At 47.7% G+C, this 25,398-nt stretch overlaps 1 protein-coding gene and 1 long non-coding RNA gene across 3 annotated transcripts in view; one reads left to right on the forward strand and one right to left on the reverse strand.

The window, feature by feature from the left end:
• LOC119466043 (neurocalcin homolog) overlaps positions 1 to 25,398 on the reverse strand; it is a 129,530-nt gene that overhangs the window by 52,797 nt on the left and 51,335 nt on the right. The gene's annotated exons all lie outside the window — the stretch shown is intronic.
• Positions 2,040 to 25,398, forward strand: part of LOC125940789 (uncharacterized) — a 64,101-nt gene continuing 40,742 nt past the window's right edge. The window contains exon 1 of the long non-coding RNA XR_007463995.1: positions 2,040 to 3,337. This is a non-coding gene — a long non-coding RNA (uncharacterized LOC125940789). The remainder of the gene's footprint in view (positions 3,338 to 25,398) is intronic.

The following is a 25,398-nucleotide window of genomic DNA, read 5'->3' on the forward strand; positions in this document are numbered from 1 at the left end:
GTTCTGGACAGATTCAACGGTTTGAGTAAGGATGGCTTCAGAAGGGTCCCAAATCGCGCATGCGCGTACTCTAACTTAGGACAGACAAGCGTCTCGTACAAAGTTGTCTTAAGCGAATATGGTGCGCCCGAACATTTGCGACGCAGGTAGCCAAGCATGCGGTTGGCGTTGTTATAATCACGTATCCGACATGCACATTCCAGGAGAAGTTATCGGTAACATCAGTGTATAATGTTTGTGCGTAAGTATGTGTCTAAGTTGTTAGTTCTTCAACGACAGTTTTAGCTGCGAGTCATGCAAAGCCGCGTCTGCCCACTGTTTTCCTTCGTTGTGGCCCCACCCCATTAGCACTTTCTTTATATTTCTTTATTTTCTCTTTTTTTTTAAGATGAATCATCAACTCAATTATGATATTGTTGAACCGAACACAAAAACACACACACCTAAACCATCTTTCCTGTTTCCACTTAAGGGATTTGATGGCGCGCCGTTATGCTGAAAAGAAAAAAAAAAAAATGCGCGAAGAAGCAATACGCTACATCGTTATTCGTTGGCACACGTCTCGTCTTCTTTTGGCACGATGTGTCCTAGACGAGACAGGCAAAAAGCCGGCGAGCCCGGTGCTACCGCGGGAGTTTCGCACGCTTCACCGCATGTTTCGACGCGACGTATCGATGAGGAATGCGTTCAAAGCATCGGTGGCGTAGACGGCGTTACTAGACCATCAGTGAGAACGTAATGTGTCAACGGAACAAGCATTCAGGATCGCCAGTCAGCCTCTAGAGTCTGTAAATGAGTGCGTTTATCTAGGCCAATTACTAATGGGGTACGCTGATCACGAGAAAGAAGTTTACAAAAGAATAAAATTGGGTTGGAGTGCATACGGCAGCCATTACCGAATCCTGACTGGGAGCTTACCACTGCATGTCGTTAAAAAGAAACGTGTACAAATCATTGCACTCTACCGGTGCTAACATATGGGGAGAAACTTGCAAGTAAACAAACCAGCTCGAGAACAACTTATGGGCCGCACAAAGAGCCATGGAACGAAAAATGTTAGGCCTAACGTTAAGAGACGGGAAGAGAGCGGTGTGGATCAGAGAGCAAACGGGGATAACCGATATTCTAGTTGGCATTAAGAGAAAAAATGGAGCTGGGCAGGCCATGTAATGCGTAGGATGGATGACCGGTGGACCATTAGAGTTACAGAATGGATACCAAGACAAGAAAAGCGCAGTCGAGGACAGCAGAAAACTAGGCGGGGTGATGAAGTTAGGAAATTTGCAGGCGCAAGTTGGAATCAGCTAGCGCAACACAGCGGTAATTTGAGATCGCAAGGAGAGGCCTTCGTCCTGCAGTGGACATAAATTTATGATGATGATGATGATGAATGCGGATACGGCCTGGGCTGGGATCTTTCGCTGATGGCTCGGAATGAGAGAGAGAGAGATAGATTAGATAGATAGATAGATAGATAGATAGATAGATAGATAGATAGATAGATAGATAGATAGATAGATAGATAGATAGATAGATAGATAGATAGATAGATAGATAGATAGATAGATAGATAGATAGATAGATAGATAGATAGATAGATAGATAGATAGATAGATAGTGCGAATACACCATAGAACACGTACACATGCATGGATGCAAGGCTCCGAGTGCTCGCATTGCAAACCCGTAGAGCTCCGTTTTACGCAGTCGAAGGATTCCTTTATAATAAGCTTGAACCTCCTCTGCATTATCGTGCTACATAGATGATTGAAGCATAATAACTGAGCACGAAGGGGAGAAAATGAGATAGAAACAACAAACCATTCAATAAGAGTAGCCCCCACCCTGTCCTCTGGAAGGAAAAAAAAAAAAAAAAAGAAACGCGATGACTCCAGCTCTGATCGGTCCTCTGGGGAAAGCCCTACATAGGCTGTAGTTGTAGAAACGTCGTTAAACGAAACGAAAACAAACGTGCCACGAATAAAAACGGATAAAAAGTAGGAAGGATATCTTTTGTTTTACACAAACTCCCCCGCTCCCACGCCGACCATCTCGATTCGGCCCTTTCAATCAGGTTTTGAGCGTGTAACGTTAATCCCAAGCCGGGACCACGACGGCCCGCTTTATTCCACCGTGCTATATAAAACGAGCCAAACGGGCGGCGGCAGAGCAGCACAAAGGCACGGGGCGATAAGAAACAAGAGGAACGTCTACCCTTGCAGCGCTCGTTACGGGCAGCATAACCATAAAGGTCCGGCGGAAAACGAGTTTTCATGGACATAAGGGTGTAACGCAAAACGGGACCGACCGGCCCGCCATTTCATCCGCCTTGTGCGCCTCTATAGCGTCCTTGTGTTTCTCATCTTTCAGGAACGGCCACCGAAGCCAAGGCCAAACATTTTCGACGATACACTTCCGGTTATACGTTCCTGTATGTCTACTGCATTCTGTGCGCCAGTGCGCGCCCATGTATATGTTCCAAGTGAGAATTCGTTTCAAGTGGATCCGCCTTGCGAACTATACAAGGCTAGAATTCGTGAATCGCAATCTGGAACATGAGGTAACTTACATTAAAAAATTATTTAACTTTCGTTAATTAGTCGGTTATGCATTTCAATTTTTTTGTGCAAGCAATGTACGCCTCTTCGGGTGTACCAGCTCATGAACTAGAATTGTGCTATCTGCCACAGGCAACCCTTAAACATTTTTGGAAGTGTTCGCTGAAACACCCGGTATAGCTAATAAGCCACGACGGCGAGTTGGCTTCAAGCGGCTTCGTAACTTTGCAAATTGGCCACTTTCAAACACGATTTTGCGTAATTAAATGCAGCAATTCGCAATAGTTCTGCACGTGCTTAGAGTCTCATTGCATTCTGCGTTCAGAAACGCAGCACCTGCTTCAAAACAGAGGCCAATCAAACGCGGATAAACCGCAGTATAAACAAAGCCGAAAGAACGTCTGGAGTCACACGCACGAACACCGCAGACAATAATCCATCCTAATGTTTTGACAGGAAACTCAATGGCGTATACCCACTATATAAGCGCTGCGGCCTCTGTCCCGCCGTGTCGTCACCGTCAGCAAAAAAGCGCGAGACAGCGACGGACGGCACTGACTGCGCGTGCGCGCGGCGCGCGTCACGTAGAAAGACGTGACACCACGCACGCGCACAAGCTTGAGCGCCGTGATCGGTCTCCGCACTTCTCAACCCATCACGCTGAAGCCACACCTCGAAAGCGCCGTTACGTGGAGGAGACCCACACGTAGACACCACGACACCATGCACACGTACCACGGCAATCTGTATGACTTGGGAAGACCTGTGCCCCGTTCTTGGTACGTCACACCCTCTGCAACCCCCCCTCCTTGCTTTCTTCTATGCAGTTGAGCTTTATACTCGAGTGTGTCAAGTGAGATAGCAGTGAGTCCGCCCCTGAACGTGACACCCTTTTTGGCTTGTCTTTCATCCCGATGTTCCCGCTAAATGCACCCCTCCGGTGCCTAGATCTAACCGTACGAGCTGTAACGCAGCGGTCCAGGTGTCACGTATACGTATGCGCCCCTCGGGAACACGTTCAACGCGCAAGACCCGCGGGAAATGAGAGAGAGAGAGAGAGAGACGAACGTATCAGGGGGAGAGCGAAATCAGGCGTGGGCTGGGCGTGAACGTTTCGCAGTATACAGTTGGCTTCAAGTCAGTGTCAAAACGACGAATTTGTTGATTTCTTTAACTGCGACGGCAGTTATAGCCCTCGTAAGTCCCTCGTAAGTGGGGTTTTGCAGAGTCCGTCCCTTCCATTATACGCCGTCCTCGCCGTGACGTTTTCGCCATGGTCGTCGCCTTCGTCGTTATAGGTGACCTTCTCGCCCTGCAGGCTTAAATCCTCGCGTTGAGAAAAACGAAACTATGTCATCGAAAGAAGGAGATAAACTAGGAGGGCGCAGAAGGACAGGTTGCTGGGCAAGTTGGTGCTTACCTAATGACATGATGTAGCACGTCGCAGGGGGTACGTGTTCTGTGACGTGTTCTGTGACGTGCTCTGCGATGCCTGTGACGTGTCCTGTGACGCCTGCAACGTGTTCTGTGTGTCTCTGTGGTAGCGTCACTGAGCTACGTCATGTCATTAGGATGGAGCATTAAAGTCACGCAAGCAGCCTTGGCAAGCGAGCTCTCCGCGAAGCTATTCCCTTAGCTTTTTTTTTTTTTTTTTCCCTCGCAGCGTCGGCCCAACACGTGACCTCTGAGACTCGGCGTATTGGCCGAGAGTGCTCGGTTCCGGGTATAGTTTTTTTAATCGATCCCCAGTTGCTCGGCTACCCTGCCACACAGATCTGGCCTGCATAGCGGGAGCACTGAAAACCTATACCGCGAGCTGTGACGTGGCGATCACGTGTTGGGCCGACTCGTTCGGCTTCAATCGCGTTGCTTTCTCCTATAGTTCTTTACTGCCTTCACGAACTCTGCTAGCTGCCCGCCTGCACCGCCACTGGGGATCCAAGTTACGCCCCTGCGGCAACTAGCTGTTGGGATACGGACGCGCCGTAAAGGAGCCTGATGGAGTCACAATTAAGTTTTTAACTGATTACCTTATGGCACATATTGCAATTTACAAATACTAGCCTGTCTGTAAATAGTTATCAGTCGATTATGCATTTCGATTTTTTTTTTTTTGCAAGTAATGTCCGCCTCTTCGAAGTAGGCTAGCTCATGAACTATAATTGCGCTATCTGCCACAGGCAACCTTTACAAATTTTCGAAAGTGTTCACTGAAACACCCGATATATACCGCTGAAATGATCGCGCAAACATTCGCGCATTGCAATTTGTGCGCGCTTTGCACGCCAACTCTGGGCCATGGCATGTCACTGCACAAATCGCGGAGTACACGCCAAGTAATACCGCCGCGGACGAAGACGACGTTGGGCGCTCAGCCTCTCGCAGCAAAACACCGTCACCCCGACGACGTACGCGTCCAACGTCGTCAAGCTGACTGCGTTTTGCCGCGAGAACCTGCTATATCATCTTCAGGAGCTACATGCACGACTGTGCCCGCGAAGATAGCGGATTGAAAAAGAAAAATAAGATAAGCACTGATTAAAATTATGATTTTTAAGATGTGTCGCAAACATCTTGGAAGACTTCTGAATGGACGTGTGTTGTGTAAGTGTGTGAATAACAAGTGTAAAGTGTTTGTAGTAAAATGAGATGGAAGTGTAGACGGCAGGCCGTTCGCCATCGGTGTCAGTTTCTCTTCGCATAGCGTTCGCTCTCGTTTCATCGTTTTCACGTTGTTTTGCATCAGGCATCTATACTTCGAGCGTCTTGATAGGTGCTGTCCAGGTGTGCTAGACATGAAACAGTCGATATTTTCATATCTGACATTGCCTTAAAGAGTTCTCGCATGGAGTCCACATTCCTTAAACGTGACAAAACTCACTCAACAAAGCGAAAATTCCTAATGCGGCCCTGAAGCTGTACACGGTTTTCATGATCCGTAAGATACAAGAAATGTTATTAAATTAAATTTTCAACGGACAGAATTAATGGCGCCTGAAGGGGATATGCAGGTTGATTGTTGTTTATATAATGCACCATTTTTTTTTAAATTTTTTAATCACCTGTGGCTGTTAGCACAATTATAACCCTTGAACTAAATAAATTACTCTATGAGGCGAACATTATTTCCACGAGAAACCAAGTGCGTAATTGACTAATTACCATAATTCCTCTGAAAGTGTACTAATTATTTCACAGCATGTATTGCAATTTACAAGTTCCAGCTAGTGCATTGGCAAGGCATATCGAGTTGGAACAAATTCGGAGGGCGGCCCGGGTTTCGAGATATGCGTCGTGAAACTAGCGGTAAAAATGACTGTTGTAATTACATTTTTTAAAGAAAACGCTGTATCATGCATTGAAGCTCAAAAGTAACTGGAACGCCAACGTATTTCGTCGCACACTTTGAAAATTAATATCTCGAAACCGGTGTCAATCGTTCCAAGGGGATACGCCTTGCAAACTTTTACCGGCTACAATCCGTAAATTGTAACACGTGCCGCAAATCAACACATTGATTAGTGTAATTTCGTTAATTATTAAATTAAGCATTTCGATTTCTTTGTAGAAGTAATGCCCGCCTCATCGAGTAATTTAGCTTAAGGGTTAGAATTGTGCCTTCTACCATGGGTGATACTGAAGAAAAAAGAACACCTGGTATTGTACTGTCGCAGCGAATGAGTTGAGAGCCGGGAAGGAACCGCTGAATTGAGACTTCCGGTTACCTTTTCTTCTCTCTTCACAGCTACACGGCAAAGAAAACCGGCGCCTCTCTTAATAGTCCCTACACTCGCGATGTTTACCGTTTTCACGCCCCGAAGGGCTAGAGGCACGCGCACTCCATAGAACACCGCGACTCGGAGAACACACACGACAGAAGCACGGTATACGCGACGGCCTCGCCTCCTCGACGGAGCGCGCGCTGGCTGTACACACCATTACACATTCATCACTGTCGCCGCAGAGAGAGAGAGAGAGAGATAGCGGCGCAGAAGCAAACAGCGACACGCGGATACGTGGCATGGAGCGTCCCACAAAGTGACAACAACGAACGGGGGCGGCGGCTACTATAACAGCGCGCCGGTCAGGGCGCCATGCGGCCGGCCAAAAGTACGCAACCAACACCGCGCGCACGGGCGCGGTGACCTTATACGTACACACACACACAGAGAGACACGCGCACACACACGAGCGCGCTGCTGTTGACGCCCAGTGCACCGGCGTCTAATGACGCCGGCATTCCGCGCCGCGCTTGGTTACTAAATTCGTGCAGCCCTCAGGGAGTTCTGCTGCGCCCGATGTCCCAACTGAGTGTGGGCAAGGTCTACGCAGGGTGTTTCACGTAACTTGAACCATAGGCGTGCCTATACCGGGTGAGCAGAGGGGCAATCCCCCCCCCCCCCCCCCCGGCCCACCTTGGCGTATCTTATGTGTATCTATATTGGGTGGGCAGGGGGCTACGTACTTGCCCCCCCCCCCCCCCCCTTCTCACACGGTAGACACGTGTAAGGTTCCCGTTACGTGAAACACCCTGTACACTAAAACGTTCCGCATGCCATTGCAATAATTCTAAATAGTTTCTGCGTGATTTTTCCTATATAACGTTACGGTATCCAGACGGGGATTCCATATAAATTTCGTATATAATGTCCGTACGAATCGTGGGGAAAACGTCCTAAATTATTAACTGTTTACGGAACGCTTCAGTATGGTGATAAATTAAAAGGGAAATTAAAGAGCAACGTTACACGTCAGCTGAGTCTGGTAAAGTATATTTACTTCGGGACTCGAGTTTCCATTTATTCATTTGATGGGAAAAGGCACGGAAGTATCGATGAACAAAAAAAAGGACGGTCAAACACGGATACCGCCACTATAAAACTAAACGGTATGGAGAGTTTAGCATACCGTTACCGCTTATATCCTCACACCTCATGAGTGCAGCTTTTCGCGCACGCACCTGCATGATAGGTATTTATAAGCTGCCGTAGAATCTGACAGCAGAAGGGTATAGCGGTATGCTAAAGCACTCCAAGGTAGCCTTTTAGAACACTCCGTGTTCCAGATTCTGAACCCACGAAACGACGAAATTCAGGGTTGATTCCGGTTCGGGGTCGATCCATGTCCGGTGCTTGAATCCTAACGGAACCATCGAAGGTACGTGCGTTGTTGTAAAGCGGAAACCATCGCTGTATACTTGCGTTGTTGTAAAGCGTATACAGTTCTAAAACCGTTTGAAAGGCAAAGGTAGAGAGCAAGGAAACTGTGGTGCGAGCTGGCAATTAACGTCGTGACGCCCCAAGTTCGCAGCGCGAGCATAGTTTGGACGCCTTTTGCAAACGATGGTGAGTAAGAAGGCTCGTTCAAAAAAAAAAAAAGGAAGTAGAAAAGTTGTCGCGAGATACACATTTTCCGCAAGTTAACGGAGGAAAGTAACAGTTACGTTCAGTTTTTTAACAGTTTTTTTTCTCAGAAAGAGGTGACTACTGCGGCGAAAGGGAAACTGCCGATAAAATTCCGTGCCAGTAAACCCTCAGTACTGTTTGCAGAGACCTCAACAAGTTTAACGAGCGCGGCCTCTGCTGGAAGAGATAATCCTGCAGCGTAGACCCGACTCATCAACCCCATCACGTGACTGTCACATCGTTGCGCTTTTTGCGATCCACTCCACTCTGCGAACGGCTACATAGTCCTTGACAAAACCGCAATATGATCATGAGGCGCAAACCGTATTGGGGCACTCCGGGTTCATTTTTTGACCGTCTGGGGTACTTTAAGATGCACCTAAAACTATAGTACTAACCTAAACCTAAGTCAGCTTATAAGAGTGCCGGCGAAACGAGGGCCACAAAACAGCGCGCTCTCCTAAACCGTGCATTCCGCACTGCACACAATTGACACACAGACATCGTGGAAACAAAGCTGCCGCACTGTATACGTTTCTGAGCGGGTTGACACGCGGCCAGTGTTTGTCCTTATATCGACACTCCCGCCCCTGAATGCAAAGTTATAGCGTATTGAGCGTCAAACTCGGTGAATATCTATAGGTACGCCAAAACGCTTTATACAAGATGTCACATAAATGCAGGTGTCCTTCGAACAAGACTGTCCTCACGCTTCTGAGATAAACATATCCGCGCTGTACGCGCACGTTCGAACGTACCGGTTGACACTCGACCTCCGGATGGAACTGCACTGCACGGTACTAACGACACGTCGTGTATATAAATGTCCCATGGCGCGCGACGCAGCACGTCAACAGCGGCGTGCCACACCGCGGTCGTGCGGCTGACAAATGGGCGTGCCGCGGACAGTTTATTTCTTTCTTTCTGGTTATTTTTTCTTGCTTTCTTTTTGTTGTTCCTTTCTTTCTCTCTCTCTCCTTTTCTCTCTCCTTTTATTCGCTCTTGAAAGAATTATGCGCACTTATACGAAGGCGCGCGGAAGATCTCGAGGGAGGCGTTACACGCGCCCCCATGTACGTGTTCATAATGCATACCACACGCTACATATACAGCGAGGGCGGCGCGGCGAAAAAAAGGCGCGAAAAATTAACCGCGCACCATTTCATTCGCAAATGAACGGGCGGACCGGGCCGCATGCATAGCTGATGACCCGCTCGCATGTACCGCGAGGCCACCGAATTACGTCCGACCGTGCAAGCTTCTCCAACACAGAAGCCGCCACGCAAAGCCTATTACACGGAGGAACGTTGCCGTTATTACAATCCACGCATGCACCAGGCCAAGAAAGGCCATATCTGTCGGCAATAAAGGCTTTATTGGAGTGTTCTAAAATATAGCGCGTATGGGTGTTTACTATAGCTCAACCGTATAGACCGGAACGGCGAAAGAACTCAAGGTGGTCGGCATTATTCCGGATATATAGGTGTCCCCATAGTCCACTGTGTATATAGCCTTGGGAAGTTAAAACGCGTAACTCTTTTTACATCTTTTAGGACGCAAACACCGTATAGCTCGCGCCAACATACTGTGACCCCGTGTTTCGCAGTTTCTCGCAATTATACCAAAACTCGTGGACAACTTTCAGTGGCTATGCAGCCAGAGCAATAGAGTCAAATAGCACACGTAGTATGCGTCGCTGGCTATATAGTACCGTGTTTAATTACATAAGTACGATTATTTAGGACATCACAATTTGAATGTCTAGAAGCGCGGTGCATGCTTCTATTTGACGCATTTTAAGTAAACTACGGCAAACAATCCTATATCTGCCACTAAGTAATCGCAGAACCTCTTTATTCCAACGCGGCAGCAAACCTAACTCCTCCTGCTTCGTGCACGTGCTATATATAACGCTCAAGCTGCAGACACAGCCATGCTTGAGAATGAAATTTCTCAAGCCAACAAGTTGCACACCTGCAAGCCTTGTAACGCCTCTTGAGCACTGCAGGCTTGAGTTTGGTGGATTACGTATACGGACAAACGTGCTTACTGCCGAGCTACGGCTCTCTGAACTCCGAGCGAGATAGAGGCTAAAGTTGAGCTCCTATACTGCGTCACGCGTGACGCGACAACGGCGTCATCTGTGCGCGTGCGACAACACGCACGATAGAGTATAACGCTTCTTCTTTCCTCTACGCAACGCAATACCAGAGCAAGGTAAGAGGGCATTATGGTCGCAAATATATATATAGGCGATAATATTGGTTGAATGAGGTGGAACAGCTGTCTCGCAGTATGTACATATATAGGAACAAGAAGAAAGGAAACCGAGGGGGCCAATTTTTATTAGGCACATCATAAGAAGCCAACAAAGACACCAAGGACAGACAGCATAGGGGAAATAAGTTGTAGTTCTTAAATGAATTAAAGAAATTATAAATAAATGGAAATGAAATTGGATGAAAAAAAACAACAAAAACTGGCCGCAGGTGGGGCACGTCTTCGCATTACGCGTGCGATGCTCTTAACAAATGAGCTACCTCAGTGCCGTTTTCCCATCCACTTTCTGGGATATTTATATTTATCTACTAGAATGAGAACTATACCTGGGAGTTACTATATATATATATATATATATATATATATATATATATATACGCTAAAATATTCGCAGGTGGTTTCGTTGGCATGCCGTCAACGCTCTTTCAACGGCAGGTCAGCGCTCCCGCTTTCTGCAAAGCTGTAGGTCTGACGAACGCGCTTTCATAGAGATATACTCGCAGCCGGAACGCGGTTGCGCAATCTCGCTCCTCGCGCGCGCGCGCTGCCCTGCTATTCTCTCTCTACAGCAACCAACCAACCATCACAGGTCAATACAGCTGTCACTATCAGCTGACCAGCCCCGGAGGAGCGCCCCTTCCACTCTGCCCGTCGCACCGCCGTGAGACAACATCACGCTATAAGGAATAAGTAAACAAGCACTAATACGACGCGAGCGTATAAACAAAAACAAAAAAAAAAAAATAGAGAGAACGCAGAAACCCATCGATCGTACGGAGCTGTGCATGTTCGTCAACTACATCACCGCCCGCGCGATATACGTCGAATAAAAAAACACATTGTTTCCTTTTAACGTCGTTTCCTCGAAAGGACGCGGCAAGTCCTCCTCGATATGGAAGACAACAACCACGGGGGGAGTTAGGGAAACAGGGACGTGTTTATGCATCGTTGGCTAGACTACGAATTCAGAAAGAAGGCTAGCATGGCAAGAAAGAAAGAATCGGTCATCATCCATAATGCAAGAGGCGACGTCATGGTCGATCCGTTATAAGGCCAAGGCAACAAAGGACAGGCCTACGTAGAGGCCATCGGACGAGCGCAACCAAACGGTGCACTTAAGATGGGCGCAGAGAGGCGCATAACGCTTTCGCACGGACCAACCACAACTCGCTTTTCCTTTCTTTCCCCCCCCCCCTTCCGCAAGAAAGCAACAAGAAAGGGGGTAAACGGAGGAACAATAAGCGTGACAAGGACGCGTGCGGATGGGCAAAACAAGAAGAGCACGTGATAGCGCGCGGCTGAGGGACGGGACGAGAAACGAGCCGTGACAGGAATTTCGTGTCACGTATACGCGTACATCCAATCGACAAAGCTGGAAGTGGCATCGGAGGAGAGTCGGGAGGTGGTAGTAGTAGTAGTAGTAGCGCACGGACAACGTTGCATGCATGGGGCGCGCGGGACGACATTTGGACGACATCTGACACCACCACGGCGGGTGGGTCAGAAATAAAATGGATGCCATGACGTCACCGGTCTTTTCCTGACCACTACCTCAGAGATTAGACGGCGATCTCGAAGCTCGTGCTTCGACCACAGAGTTTCCTACAAACTCTACGAGGCAAATCTGGTTCTAGCGTCTACTGGAGCTGCGAATACGGCGGTTGAGCCAGTATGGGGACGATGGAGTCCCCATTGATTTGCCTAAACTACCGTCGTTCTGGCTTGAAACGGCTCTGTGACCTCGTAAATTGATGATTTCCAACAAAATGCTTTGCGTTACAAATTGCAACACTTCCCAACGATAATGCATGGGCATAGAAACATATTGCCCTTATACGCAACGAGATAAATAAAAAAACATGATTTCTTGGGAGTCTATAAAGATAAAAAGTGAAATTGATAACGCCATAATAACGTCTCAAGTCACAAGCACGAATGTTAGATGTATCAATGTGCTACTCGTCATTCCAATGGTAGCCGAACGATCGCGGCGCCCTAATAACGTTTCCACGAAAGCTATGCTCTCGACCAACTGCAGTACGGTGAAAGCATGGCCTTCGAGATTGGCTTCCATTACCCCGAGGGAGCCGTCCTTGGGAGGCGTGAGTGATGTGGCCATAACGTATGCCTCATAGCGGACCGGCGCTATAGACACGTAGCGATATAATGGTCCTCTAGAGTAGCGCTGTTAGCGCGATGACCTGCTTATACCCTTTTTTCGCAATAACCGGCTCCACTGGAGCGGAAGCCGTAGCTGAAGTTAGCCAATGAGATTGCGCGATCGCGACAGCGCGAGTGTTGTCCCTACCATGATGTGTTCCTCCGCGTCTGAGCAGTGCCGTCTGCTATGACTCGAGCAGACGACGTTTGCGCAGTAACAGAAGTCCTGCTTTCTGCGTGACGGACGGAAGCACCAGCAAGTGAACGAAAGAGCAGGATCGGCCCCCATTTCCTAGTTAATCAATTTCTGTATACTGTTGTACTAAGAAAAAAGTTGCGGTTCCGCCCGGAAGGTGACGGCTTGATAGCGTTAGCTAAGTGTTAGACAACTGTACGAAGTAAGAAGGTTCGTAGGTTTATCGGCCATATAAATTGCAGTTAGCATTCGCTTGCTAATTAACTCGAAAAGCATGGTGTCACGCGCGCACAGGGAATAATGAACAGGTCTCACTCGATGACCGCAGACACATCGCTATCCCAGCGCTGACGTGACGAAGAGCACGGCTGCAGCGGCAAGCGAATTCCTCTTCCTGCTGCCTCTGGCTTCAACGCGTCTCCAAAACTTTAAATTACGCGAACTCCAGCACGAGGCGCGCGAGAACACAGCGCACACGAAGCCACTAGCCATCTCGGCTCGCCTCACCAGTGCCGCCGCCGGAGATTACCTCCAAGATAGTGCACGCGCGGGCACGCTCAGCTATAGCTCATTGTTAAAAAATTGTTAAATATCAAGTTCCTAGATTTGAACCCATGCATAACGAGTTTTCAAACATGACATTTCGCACGGAGGCAGCTCTACATACCTACACTATCTGAAAGCAGGCTTGTTATGCGGCTCAACATTTCGTTCCAGTAGGTCCATTAACGAAATGTAGTAAGGTTAGCATGGCGGCTAGCATAGGTAATGATACGGCTATCCTATAGCTGAGGAAGGCAATAACGTACCGCTTTCAACTCAACAGAAAGCCGACGGGCATTCCTGCATAATGGCCTCTCTCTCTCTCTCTCTCTCTCTCTCTCAGATGCGCCTGTCCTTCCGCTCACCGCTTAGTTACTACGTGTGTATTAATCGGATAAGCTTTCACTGTTGCTGCGGATGGACCAATAGACTTTCGCGTCGTTCCGGACGACGCCTGTAAGCACGAGCTATGGGGGCTATGGTCAATCGCGGCCTCGAAGCGCGTCACATGCCAAAAGGCAGAGAACAGGGACTTGATTAAGGAGCGTGATGTGGTGGGACCACGCTGACGCAAGAGCACGGAGCGTGCTTAGGGAGCCAGGGATCCGCCGTACAGAGACGTGCGCTATTGGCTTACGACAGCGGCGGCAGTAGCGCGACCGCACAATATACGGCGCTGAATATTAAACAGCCTCACCCCCCCCCCCCCCCCGCTCCCTTACATGTGGGTATGAAAAGGTCAAACCGGGTGGCGGCCTCCGCTGAGTGAGGGGTCAAGGATCGTCTCCATCATTTGGCGAAGTGGAGGGTGGGGAGTGTCGGCACTGAGGCGCCACCACTCAGCACGAACCGGCTTCGACTCCCTGAGTGAGGTCGCAGGTAGAGCTTAAAGGCCAAGGCCGCACGACCATTACGGGTACTATCACTATGCAACTGACGTGCATGGTGGAGCTCTATTCTCGGTGAATGGATTGATTGATTGATTGATTGATTGAGTGAGTGAGTGAGTGAGTGCTACAGATAGCAGATAGCTTTAGCTGAGCGTTTTAGACAACGAATTGTACTGAGAAACCTAGGCAAAAGTCGGGCGCTGCAGTTAAAGCCTGCGTCTATAAAACATCATCTATAAAATTAAGCAGCAAGCACAACATATATATAAAAAAAATTACTATTTACACATGCGCCGGAGACTACGCGACAAAATGAAATCGTTGTGGGGGTCATAAACATTTCCGTGCTCTATATTATCCCGTGACGACGTAAGGCGATAAAATTCACCAGGACCAAACCACGCGTAATAACAAAACAAAAAAACAAAAAAAAGCCGCAATGTGATTGCTCACCGGGTTCGAACTGTATAGAACGTATACGCTCCTATCCGTAACAAGCCCTTCCTGTGTTGCGCGTGACATTGAAGGGAGCGAAAGCCCGCCCATTGTGTGTTACTAATCCTTCCGTGATGGCGCCCGCTGAGTCGGCGTCACGCGGAGGCCGATTAGCGGCGGCCAACGGAGGAGCCATCTTTTCCGGTTCTCATTTCCGATTGGCTGAAGTGACGTCAAACAATAGCGTTTCTCTGAACAACAAATGCACGTACCCATACGCGAAGCGGACACGGCCCATGCTTTCAACTAAATACGAGCCCTATAGTTTCATGCGAAAAATAATAATTATTAGTAGATAAAAAAAGACCCACGTGTTCTGCCGCACCTCGACAGAATGTCTATTTTGAAAGCAACAACAAAACTCAACACAAATATATATATATATATATATATATATATATATATATATATATATATAGATATATATATATATAGAGAGGCCTTCGGTAACGGACTCATTCGAGGTCGCGCCTTACAAAAGGCAAACATCGGCTGAAATGAGACGACAACCTTTCGTCGTGACAGCCAAGTGTATATAGAAACGCGCTTTTATGAAACATCCGCTCGACAGCATCCCGACAGCGAAGTTACACGACTAGCTGTGTACAAACTGTATATGGTGCGCGAGTTACGAAACAAAAAAAAAAAAAAAGTTACGAAGACACGAATTGAGACACTTCGGTAACCCTCGCCGCTTGCCAACGCACGTCAACGCGTATACCCGCACGTTTTTGGACGGCTGTCGCAACTGGGAGGATTGTATAACGCCCGAACGGCGACGCGAACAGAAGGAACGCGGGCGGGCGAACGTGATTTCTGGCGGCTGGAGCAACTTCTGACGTCACGCGCGTGACGCACGCGAATGCTGTACGGCGTTGGCTATAAGACGATTCTGTCTTTAACAACGAAGTGTACGTTAGTATACGGTCGATTCGCAAGCACGAAAATACTAGTCGTACAAATGCATTCAGCGTTTCGTGGCCATGTTACGTCACTTCTCGTAGAACTAGGAAATTGCTCGTGTAACAGCCCAAGATGGCGGCGCCCACGAATGGAAAATAAAATTGTCCGCACGAACCCACACGCATAATAATTGCCTGATTGTATCGCCGCAATTGGAAAATAGCATTTATAGGCAGCATGTGGCTATGCAGTGAAATTCCCATCGTGACTTCAATTAGTTTATTGTGACAAGTACACAGAAAATATTATTATTTCAAGATGCATGCTGTAATTGCGATAAAAAAAAGATCAGGGCTTGATGCAAGTCCGTTTGCCACGAATAATGCGTTTATATATAGAGTCATTTTCCGAGAAACAAGTCTCCTGAATCCGCGCTGAGACACACACATATTACGTTCCGCCTCATTATTTTACTGAGAAGCATTTCCTGCGCACTGCTGCGCAAAATTACTCCGGAAATATACGCCCTAGTATATGCACGGTAATGTCTAGCAGAGAGTTCAGCGAAAGGTCAAAGAAAAAAAATCGTGGAATACCAGCTGATCAAACAACATCACTCGAATGGACTATTTCTTTATTCATGCAGCGAACAATTCAAGCGTCCCCGTGACCAATTAGGCTTGAATATTTACGCCATGCTCGTACGACCTTCCATTCTGGCTCGATAAAGAATTTCAAATTGGCCGATTTTTTTTTTTTTGTATTTTTGTAACATGTTTCATTTACCATTCTTCATAATTCTTATCCTTCGTGCCGCCGAATCGCAGATCTAAATCGATAACGACGGCATGGCAACGTTTAAGCAAATGAATAAGGACGAGAAGAATGTAGATTGGATTGGATCTTAACAAAACGCGGCCCCTAGCTGGGTCCGTACTTTGTGATGATCCACTTCATCCTGCATTCTTTGTATACTGTAACGAACGCTCTTGTATTACTGCTTGAATTCTGCAACGAATGTGTTTTTATACGCTTGTACTTGGTGAATAACGACACAAAAACAAGAATGAAAATTAAAATTGATCGATACAAAGCAGGCTTCCTCGGTTCGTACGTTTTTAACAATCCATTTCATTTCCCATTCATCTTTTTTTATAATCCGTCGCTCCGACTGGCCGATCCCAATGATAACGGCGGCAAGACGCCATCCGAGCCAACGACGGTGGGCAAAATGAACAAAACAAAAATGGAACGAATCGTTGCAAAATACGGCCACTGGGGCTCCTTTCGAGCACGTCTGGCGATCACCCCACCAGTATAGCTGCGCACAGGCTGGTTAAGTACCGATAGCGCTTGGGTTAAACAAGCATGCGTTAAGACAATTACCATTACAGGGAACGCATACGGTAAGGCCGACAGTTAAAGGGAACGAGCGGTTAGTACTATGCCATCGATCGGCGCTCCGATACGGCGTAAAAGCCCACGAAATGAAGTTCTTACGCAGAAATTGTACGTGCAATTGATGACATCATGCAGGCACTTCTTTCCGATAAAAGGCAATGATAATTAATGTTTGTTATTTCTATCAGTGGTTAAGAGTTTCGTTCAACAGTAAACCGTTCGAACTCCGCATGGTGCAATGTAATGGCACAACCTCATTACGAGCGAACAAGCAGACCATGCACGAATTCCTACCTCGTCAACACTGTACCTAATTATGACGTTACATGGGTATACACGGTTGCAAAAAGCGAATTACACTGACCCACACGTCAGCGAGCTCGCGTTCTTACAGAAGCGCGGGTTTAGTCCCCCTCGCTGACAGTAAACGCCACAGTACACGGGGGGGTCGATCTCGCGGTTAACTTGGGAAACTGACCGCGACGAAAGACTCAATACGGTCTCCCGCGTCGCGAGCCGCGGTTTGCGTGCGTGGCTTTCATTTGACACGGTGCCCCGACACGAAGCACTGATTGAACGAGTCCGCCAAAGCGCCGCGCGATTGCGCGATCCGATCGTTTTGACCCGCATGCACCGATCAATGTGCCGCTCGTCGCTCGACCACGCAAAAAAAGACGGGGCACGGACGTGCCCCAATTAGTGGTCAGCCACGCGTCGGCAAATATCGGCGGACGGACGCGAACGCGTATAATATTTCGAGACGGCGGCATGGAGGAGGAAGGGGGCGACAGAGGTAATCCGAAATAACAGGCGTATTCTTGGTCTGTTTCGTTTATTTGTTCGCATTACCACTAAACAACAATATCAAAATACTACCAAGACAAAGCGTTCATTGATTAGCGATGACAGTTGGGTTAGTTGGTTCTTATTACAACAGACTTGAGACATCGTGAACTAGCGTGAAAAGACGACGGACGACAGCAAGAGGCACACAGGACAGAACCTTGTCTTGTGTGCTTCTTCCTGTCGTCCGTTGTCTTTATTGCGCTAGTTAATGAATGATTGATTGATTGATTGATTGATTGATCGATCGTAGATGTAGATAATTTATTTATTGATTAAATGCAACGTCACAAAGCAACGCAGTGACTATGAGATACGAAGTAGTATAAGCTACATGGATTAATTTTGGCCGCATGGGGTTCCGCAACGTGCACCCAAAGCAGGAAGCACGGGCGTTTTTGCATATCGCCTCCAACGGAACGCGGCCGCCTCACTCGAGAATCGATCGCGCGACCTCGTGGGAAGCGGGGTGACGAATGAATGGACGCCAGACACCACCGCGCAAAAAAAAAAAAGACAAGTGTGCAATCTTTTAGAGGAATACTTAACACCCATTTCAGTCTCTCTACAGGTCTACATAATTCATTTCACATCTCCATCTGCGCTTCTATGACGGAATGGGGACTGCGTTATTATTAGCGGACAAAGCGAAGAAGACTCATCCCCTTCTTTTACGAACCTCGCGACCGTACGCGCAGCGACGATGACGTCACTGTGACGACACAAGTTTCGCAATATTTTCGTGCATATTTAGCTCCCTTCAATACATATCCCTTCCCTTCAATTATTGCATTCTGCCGGTGCTAACATATGGGGCAGAAACTTGGAGGTTAACAAAGGAGCTCCAGAACAAGTTAAGGACCGCACAAAGAGCGATGGAACGAAAAATCTTAGGCTTTATGTTAAGAGACAGGAAGAGAGCGGTGTGGATCAGAGAGCAAACGAGCATAGCCGATATTCTAGTTGACATTAAAAAAAAAATGAAGCTGGGCAGGCCATGTAATGCGTTGGATGGATAACCGGTGGGCCATTAGAGTTACAGAATGGATACCAAGAGAAGAGAAGCGCAGTCGAGGACGGCAGAAAACTAGGTGGGGTGATGAAGTTAGGAAATTTGCAGGCGTAAATTGGAATCAGCTAGCGCAAGACAGGGGTCATTGGAGATCGCAGGGAGAGGCCGTCGTCCTGCAGTGGACATAAAAATAAGCTGATGATGATGATGATGAATACATAAACGGCCCCGACACGCTGCCACGATAAGCTTTCGATCGCTTGCGAATGTAATATGCGATTTCATATCTATTTATTGATAAGATCACGTCATTAGGGACTGGTGAGTAAACTCCAATATGGCGTCTCAACAACTTTGGTCACACATCAAGACTCCATGCGCGGTATCATTGCCGTTTATCGTTAAGCTGCTGGTCATGACTCCAGCGTGCCAAAAGAAAAAAAAAAGCGTACAGTGTAACGACTAGGAAAGAGGAATATAACCGTTCACGTATATATACGCCTATAGCAGCAACGATGACGACCGTCCCCTGCCACGCCACAACGATCAAGCCGAAAGTGTTCACCTGCCGTTAAGTTCCTCACACATAACGTCCGCGCAAACTTCATATACAACATACGCGAGACTGCCACAAAAACTCCCCTGGGGCCACTCTCGGCAGTAAGATCGAGCTTTCGGACGACAAATTTTACAACGTATACAAATCGCTCGTACACACGGTTAAGTGACGGCAAGAAGCTCCGGGAGTGCAGTACGTATATAAGGTCATTTTACGCCGCTCAAGCCATCGGCGAGTTGCGGGCGCTATACTTCGTCGCACCACTTCCGTGCACTGCAGTGAAGCCTAGGGCTGGCGTCAGCGACTCGGGTAACTTCACCAGAGCCGGCTACTGCGTGTTCCAAAGAGGGAAAGGCACCCATTGGGTGCCACTAATCATTGATTGATTTATTTATCGGTTTATCGATTTATTTATTTATTTATTTATTTATTTATTTATTTATTTATTTGTTTGTTTGTTTGTTTGTTTGTTTGTTTGTTTGTTTGTTTGTTTGTTTGTTTGTTTGTTGTTTGTTTGTTTGTTGATTGATTCACAGCTAATTTGAAATTTTTTACAAGTATCATGTATGTCGTCGGCTTTTCCGCAATTGTACGAATGAAGGCGGATGATGATTAGGTGAAGCAGTTCACTATACCAAACGCGGAGAAGTCACTAATGCAATTAGAAAAAGAAAGCTATAGGCACAAAATAAAGATGAAGAAATGAAAGAAAGAAAGAAAGAAAGAAAGAAAGAAAGAAAGAAAGAAAGAAAAAGAAAGAAAGAAAGAAAGAAAGAAAGAAAGCTCGATTCAGTCGGCGTAGCGCGCAGGGCGATCAGCGTCGGCCGAAAAATAAAGGAGCCCTTCTTGCCGGCTCCATTTTCCGGCTGGTTCGAAACATGGCGTCCGCGCTACGCTGCACGCAATTGACGAGACGGAGTGTCAGCGCAGCGCCTCGACGGTAGTAAAACTCTTCGGCGCCATGGCCACCGGCTCGACCCGCACACCGCAGTCCATCGAAGAGAGGAAGGAACTGCGACAATATTACACCGCGGCGCAGTTTACTGCGCGCGCGCCTAGCTATACTAAGCGCTCCGCGACACGGCAAAAGGATTGAGGCTGGCTGAACGAGTTTATACAGCCTACACGCAGATCGTTCGAAGGCCGTATTATAGGGCCGATGCAAAGTATATATGTCCAGGCGACGGAAATTAGGCCGATTGCGATTATTTAATAGCGTGCCATTCCCACGCCCTAACCCCGTTTTTGTTACGGCTCCGAGCTCACAGTTTCCCGCAATACGGAAGCGACTATCCTTATATGATCAATTTAGGGCGGTCCATCCATATCCAGAAAGAAAACAAAAATGACGCGCTCCATAATCCCCCAAATCCTATAATACCACGTTAACACAGGGTGTCCTATATCGAAATTCGCATGGAACTCCTATACATAAGGCGATCTTGATTGGGGAAACACTTATCAGAAACGGTCTCGAATGGTAGAGCTTACAGGCCGAAAACTGGACTATTCGGTGCCATGTATTGTAATAGCGATGGAAAATTGACTCCAGCAATGCCGTGAGGACGTTACAGGCCACGATAACGACGTTCAGACGAATAAATTTATACCTTGACATTGGACAATTTTTAGTGAAAAGACTGGAAACTTGTCCGCCACCGACAGCGCAATCCTGTCGCATAAGCTGCTGGATTACTTGAAAAGGCTGACGTTATACTTGAACGGTAAATCGCGTTGTGATATTAATAGCCAATTAACATGGTTACATTAACTTACTTTGTAGTTGTTCACTCTCCACTTTGACGCATATGTCCCAACTGTGTGGAGTTGAAACCGGGCGGTAATAAAGTCGTCCCAAATGAGCGGAGGTCGTGTGCTTATTTATATGCCTCTTTCGAGACACACGCCGTAAAAATCACGTTCCGTGCAGAGTAAACCTGAAGTGGGTGTCTGCGGCGACTCCACTCAAAAAGTTTTTCGATTCCGCTGCAACGATATACTGACGATATCTGCCCCGGCCACGTACAGCTAAAACACAGGGTTCACCGCTGCCGTGACAGATGGCGCCACCATTTGCTTGCGGCGAAATCGACATATTTTGAGTAGCGTCACTCCAGAAGACAGCCACTTCGGATTTCTTGTCGGCGAAACTGCTATGCCCGCAAACGTGGTATTAAACTAAAGTAACTATAAAATGCTACTTCTGTGCAAAACGTTAGCGCGAACGAGCCAGTGGTTTAACAAAAAGAGCCATGTATAAGTGACGCAGCTACTTCTGCAACACTCAGTATATACCCGCCGTGGTTGCTTAGTGGCTATGGTGTTGGGCTTCGTGCTAAGCACGAGGTCGCGGGATCGAATCCCGGCCACGGCGGCCGCGTTTCGATGGGGGCGAAATGCGAAAACACCCGTGTACTTAGATTTAGGGGCACGTTACAGAACCCCAGGAGGTCAAAATTGTTCCGGAGTCCCCCACTACGGCGCGCCTCACAATCAGATCGTGGTTTTGGCACGCAAAACCCCATAATGTTTTAACACTCAGTATATATCTCCAACTTGCGCGTTTCCGCGGAACTCAACTGTTTAAAGAAAAAAAAAAAACACGCAAGAACTATTTGGCACGTGGCAACCTGCCAAGCGAAAAAACTTTCATAGGATAGAAGAAGCAAACGCTCTCGTGATTGCAATTCCTGTGTCATTGGCGAACGCAGAAAAAGAAATAATGAAAACGCAAACAGTAAAGACGCAAGGTCAATAAAACGTCGTCTGCTTTCGGGACGCCGCAACAGAAGATTGCTATATATATAGAGCGCTCCAGGCGCTCGCCCGCGCCGCACTGTAGGAATACGACCAATCACAGCGCGCGAGCGCGGACAGACGACCCTCTCGGGTGCATAGACGCTGCGACGTGGAAATGACGAAACCAATAGCGAGTGGAGTGACAGAAAAGAAATAATAAAGTTTATTGGGGCAGCCAAAGGGAGTATCTGGATCAATGAACCGTAAGTCATTCGAGAACCGCTCCCAACCAGTGGATGAAGCTCGAAAGAGGACGAAAAGAAGGCCAACACGAGTACGGGGAAAAAAAGAAAAAGAAGGTTCTTCCAGTTGCAGCGAACGTATATAAGTAAGTGTGTTATATGCCGCTTCGACGGCTCGATTCCCGATGAACAGAGGGCGCCACCACCGCTCGCTCCTACGTACTGCATTCGTAGCGGACGAATTAGGGGGGCAGAAGAAGCAGACGACACTATATTCAGCACTATAGGAAGAAAAAAAAAAGAAGTCCAGCAAAAGACGTAACGCGCCAAAAACGGAATGAAAATGAAAAGAAAAATGGTGGCTGCTCGCATGCAACTAACTGCCAAACCGCAAAATATAAATGAAGCAGAACAGAATGCGCAATGGCAATGGGGAGAAAAAGAATTCTAAGCCCGAGGAATGACGGCTTTGTAACTCTATACAGTGGTGCGAATGATGTGTGTGAGAAAGAAAAAAGAAAAAAAGAAGAATAAGACAGACGAAAAAGAGCAGAACAAAGAGCTGCAGGGTATACAATTCGACTCTTATCGACTATATGCTGCTGCCCTTGCAATGCCGCGATCGGCTATTGAGGAGCGCGATTCAACGATGTTGCGCCAGTACTAAACGCTCAAATATAGAAAAACAAAGAAGAAAAAAAATGGGGTTGATCCCTCTTATATAGGAATCGGTATAGAACACGAAAGTGAAACGTGTCTTCACAGAAGTAGTGTAATGTTTATTGCACATTGATATATAATGTCTATTGGTGTTTTGTGGCTAAAGCGCCCTTAGGCGTTGATGCACCCACGCTGACGCCTGGTGGCACGTCTCCTCCATCACGACTACCAACGTCGATGACCATGAGCAACCGTCGTGCATATGGAAGCTGCACTACGCTGCACACGCTAGCACAACGCGAAAGACGAAGCACGTAACTGACACACTAATACAACGCGCAAGACAAAGCACGTAACTGAATCGTCACCGAGTCAAATCAGCACGTACAGCGCGTCGTAATTGCAGCCTCCGCGATCAACTTCAGAAACATTTTCAGAGCTAATTGCGGAGGCCACGCTCCGCTGTGCTGAGTACGGTGAACGCCACCTAAGTGGCGTTGGTAGTGCTTCTTGATGCCAGCGTCCCTTAGAATGCTGGCATCGAGGCGTCGTAGTGCTGAGACCACCGAAGCGTTCACTGTCGGTGCGCGTTAGTGTCATAATGCAGTACTTCTCTTTTCTGCTCGTAGGCGGCGGCACCGCCCCGAGCAAGAGTGCGGGTACACGGAGGAGTGTTAGATATATAAGGCGCGTCTGTGTAGCTCTCTGCAAATGCGTTTGTGGCGCAATGGGTTAAACGCTCGGCGATCTATCGTCGCGGACCGAGAGGTCGTGGGTTCGATTTCCAAATTTTGCATGTTTGTGGAACTTTTTCTTCTGGTTTCTTTCTTTGTATTATGTTCGTGTATGTTCGTGTGACGTATTTCCGTGACGGAAATACGTCAGTGAAGTCTTGGTGGACCCCGGCATAAAACACTTTCGTGTTAAAATAGGCACGTCGTGGTTATTATATTGCAGACCAATGTATAGCGAGAGCTTGCCAGGCGTTTCTAGCGAATTTGATTACTTCGTAAAGGTCCAGTTGGGGAAAGCTTGCGGTGACAACGTGGCTAATGTTCTCGACAATCTGCGACTCTCACGCCACAAACGCTTCGCAGTACCGCAGCGCGTATTAATTCGTACTAACGTAAATTGCTCCACTTCCTACGTCCGGCGTCCCTATATGTGCCGAGTTAGTAGGACGGAATGGGTTTGCGGGTTGCACCACTCTCTCCTATTACATATTGCAGCAAGTAACTATAAGCGACGCTGAATGGCCTGTGCGTGTGTGAGAGGGAGGGAGGGAGAAAGACTGAGTGTTGTATTATTCGAACTTTTATCTACATTCTTTTTTTTACCTTCAATGTCATCTAATATGTAGATTCTATTCCATAGTGTCATGCGACGAAAGACGCCTTCCAACGCGTCGTGATTCCGCGCAGTATCACCGTCACGTGGTCGCCTCCGATTAGATAACTGTAACGTAATTACACGACAGGCCGCAGTTGCGAGCGGAGACCACCGAATCGAACAACACTACAGATCACAAGGATCAGAGCACCTCGAGCTGGTTCGAACGTCGTGTCGAAAGCTACATGCGGCGAGTCGTTCATTTGGAGCTTGCGATCTATTTATCTATCCGTCTATCTTTTCCTATAACAGCACTTTATCTCAATCGTCGTTCTGACTGTGCATGATAGCCAACTAGACGTTAGCGCCTTGACTCCCCCCCGCTCCCCCTCCCCCACCTCTCTCCCACTGACCAGCTCTCTCTCCGCCCAGCTAGGTCGATTCGACTCGACTCAAATCGACTCGACACTATAAACGACACGGCCCAATTGTTTACGATAAGAATGTCACGACTGCGTCAGAAATCGTGGGAATGGAGCCGCGGGAACCGCCGACACATCGTGTGGCAAGTGTACCTGAATTATTTGTCGCCCACACGCTGACATCGCATTGAGGATATCCGGCGTTTAAACGTGCGACAGCCAGCTGCCGCCGCGGGCCATATGCGAAATCTAAATCTACAGGAAGTAGTCAATCTGTAGCTACGACCGTCCACACACACACACACACACACACACACACACACACACACACACACACACACACACACACACACACACACACACACACACACACACACACACACACACACACACATATATATATATATATATATATATATATTCTTTTTTCAGTATAGCACGTGTCGCCTTCGATTCTTCTTCGTAAGCGGCTACATAGCCGCACACGTGGAGGGACCGAGCTAGACGAGCCCGGCGCAGGAGCTGGCCATTAACGCTACGCCCAAGAAAAAAGAAAACAGGGTCGTTAAGCGACGCAGCAAAGCCTCTCGCGCGCACTAATAGGAGGGGGGCGTTGTGGCCGCGGCGCTGGAAATCAAGCACGGAAGGCCCGAGATTCTGGACAACACAAGTTCGACCGGTGCCTGCCGCGCGCTTATACCGTCTTAATAACAAAGAGGTTGGCCGTGTAGGAAACGAAAGGGGAGGTGGAGGGTGGGAGG

This window comes from Dermacentor silvarum, chromosome 10, assembly GCF_013339745.2.
Source record: "Dermacentor silvarum isolate Dsil-2018 chromosome 10, BIME_Dsil_1.4, whole genome shotgun sequence".
Lineage (NCBI taxonomy): Eukaryota > Metazoa > Arthropoda > Arachnida > Ixodida > Ixodidae > Dermacentor > Dermacentor silvarum.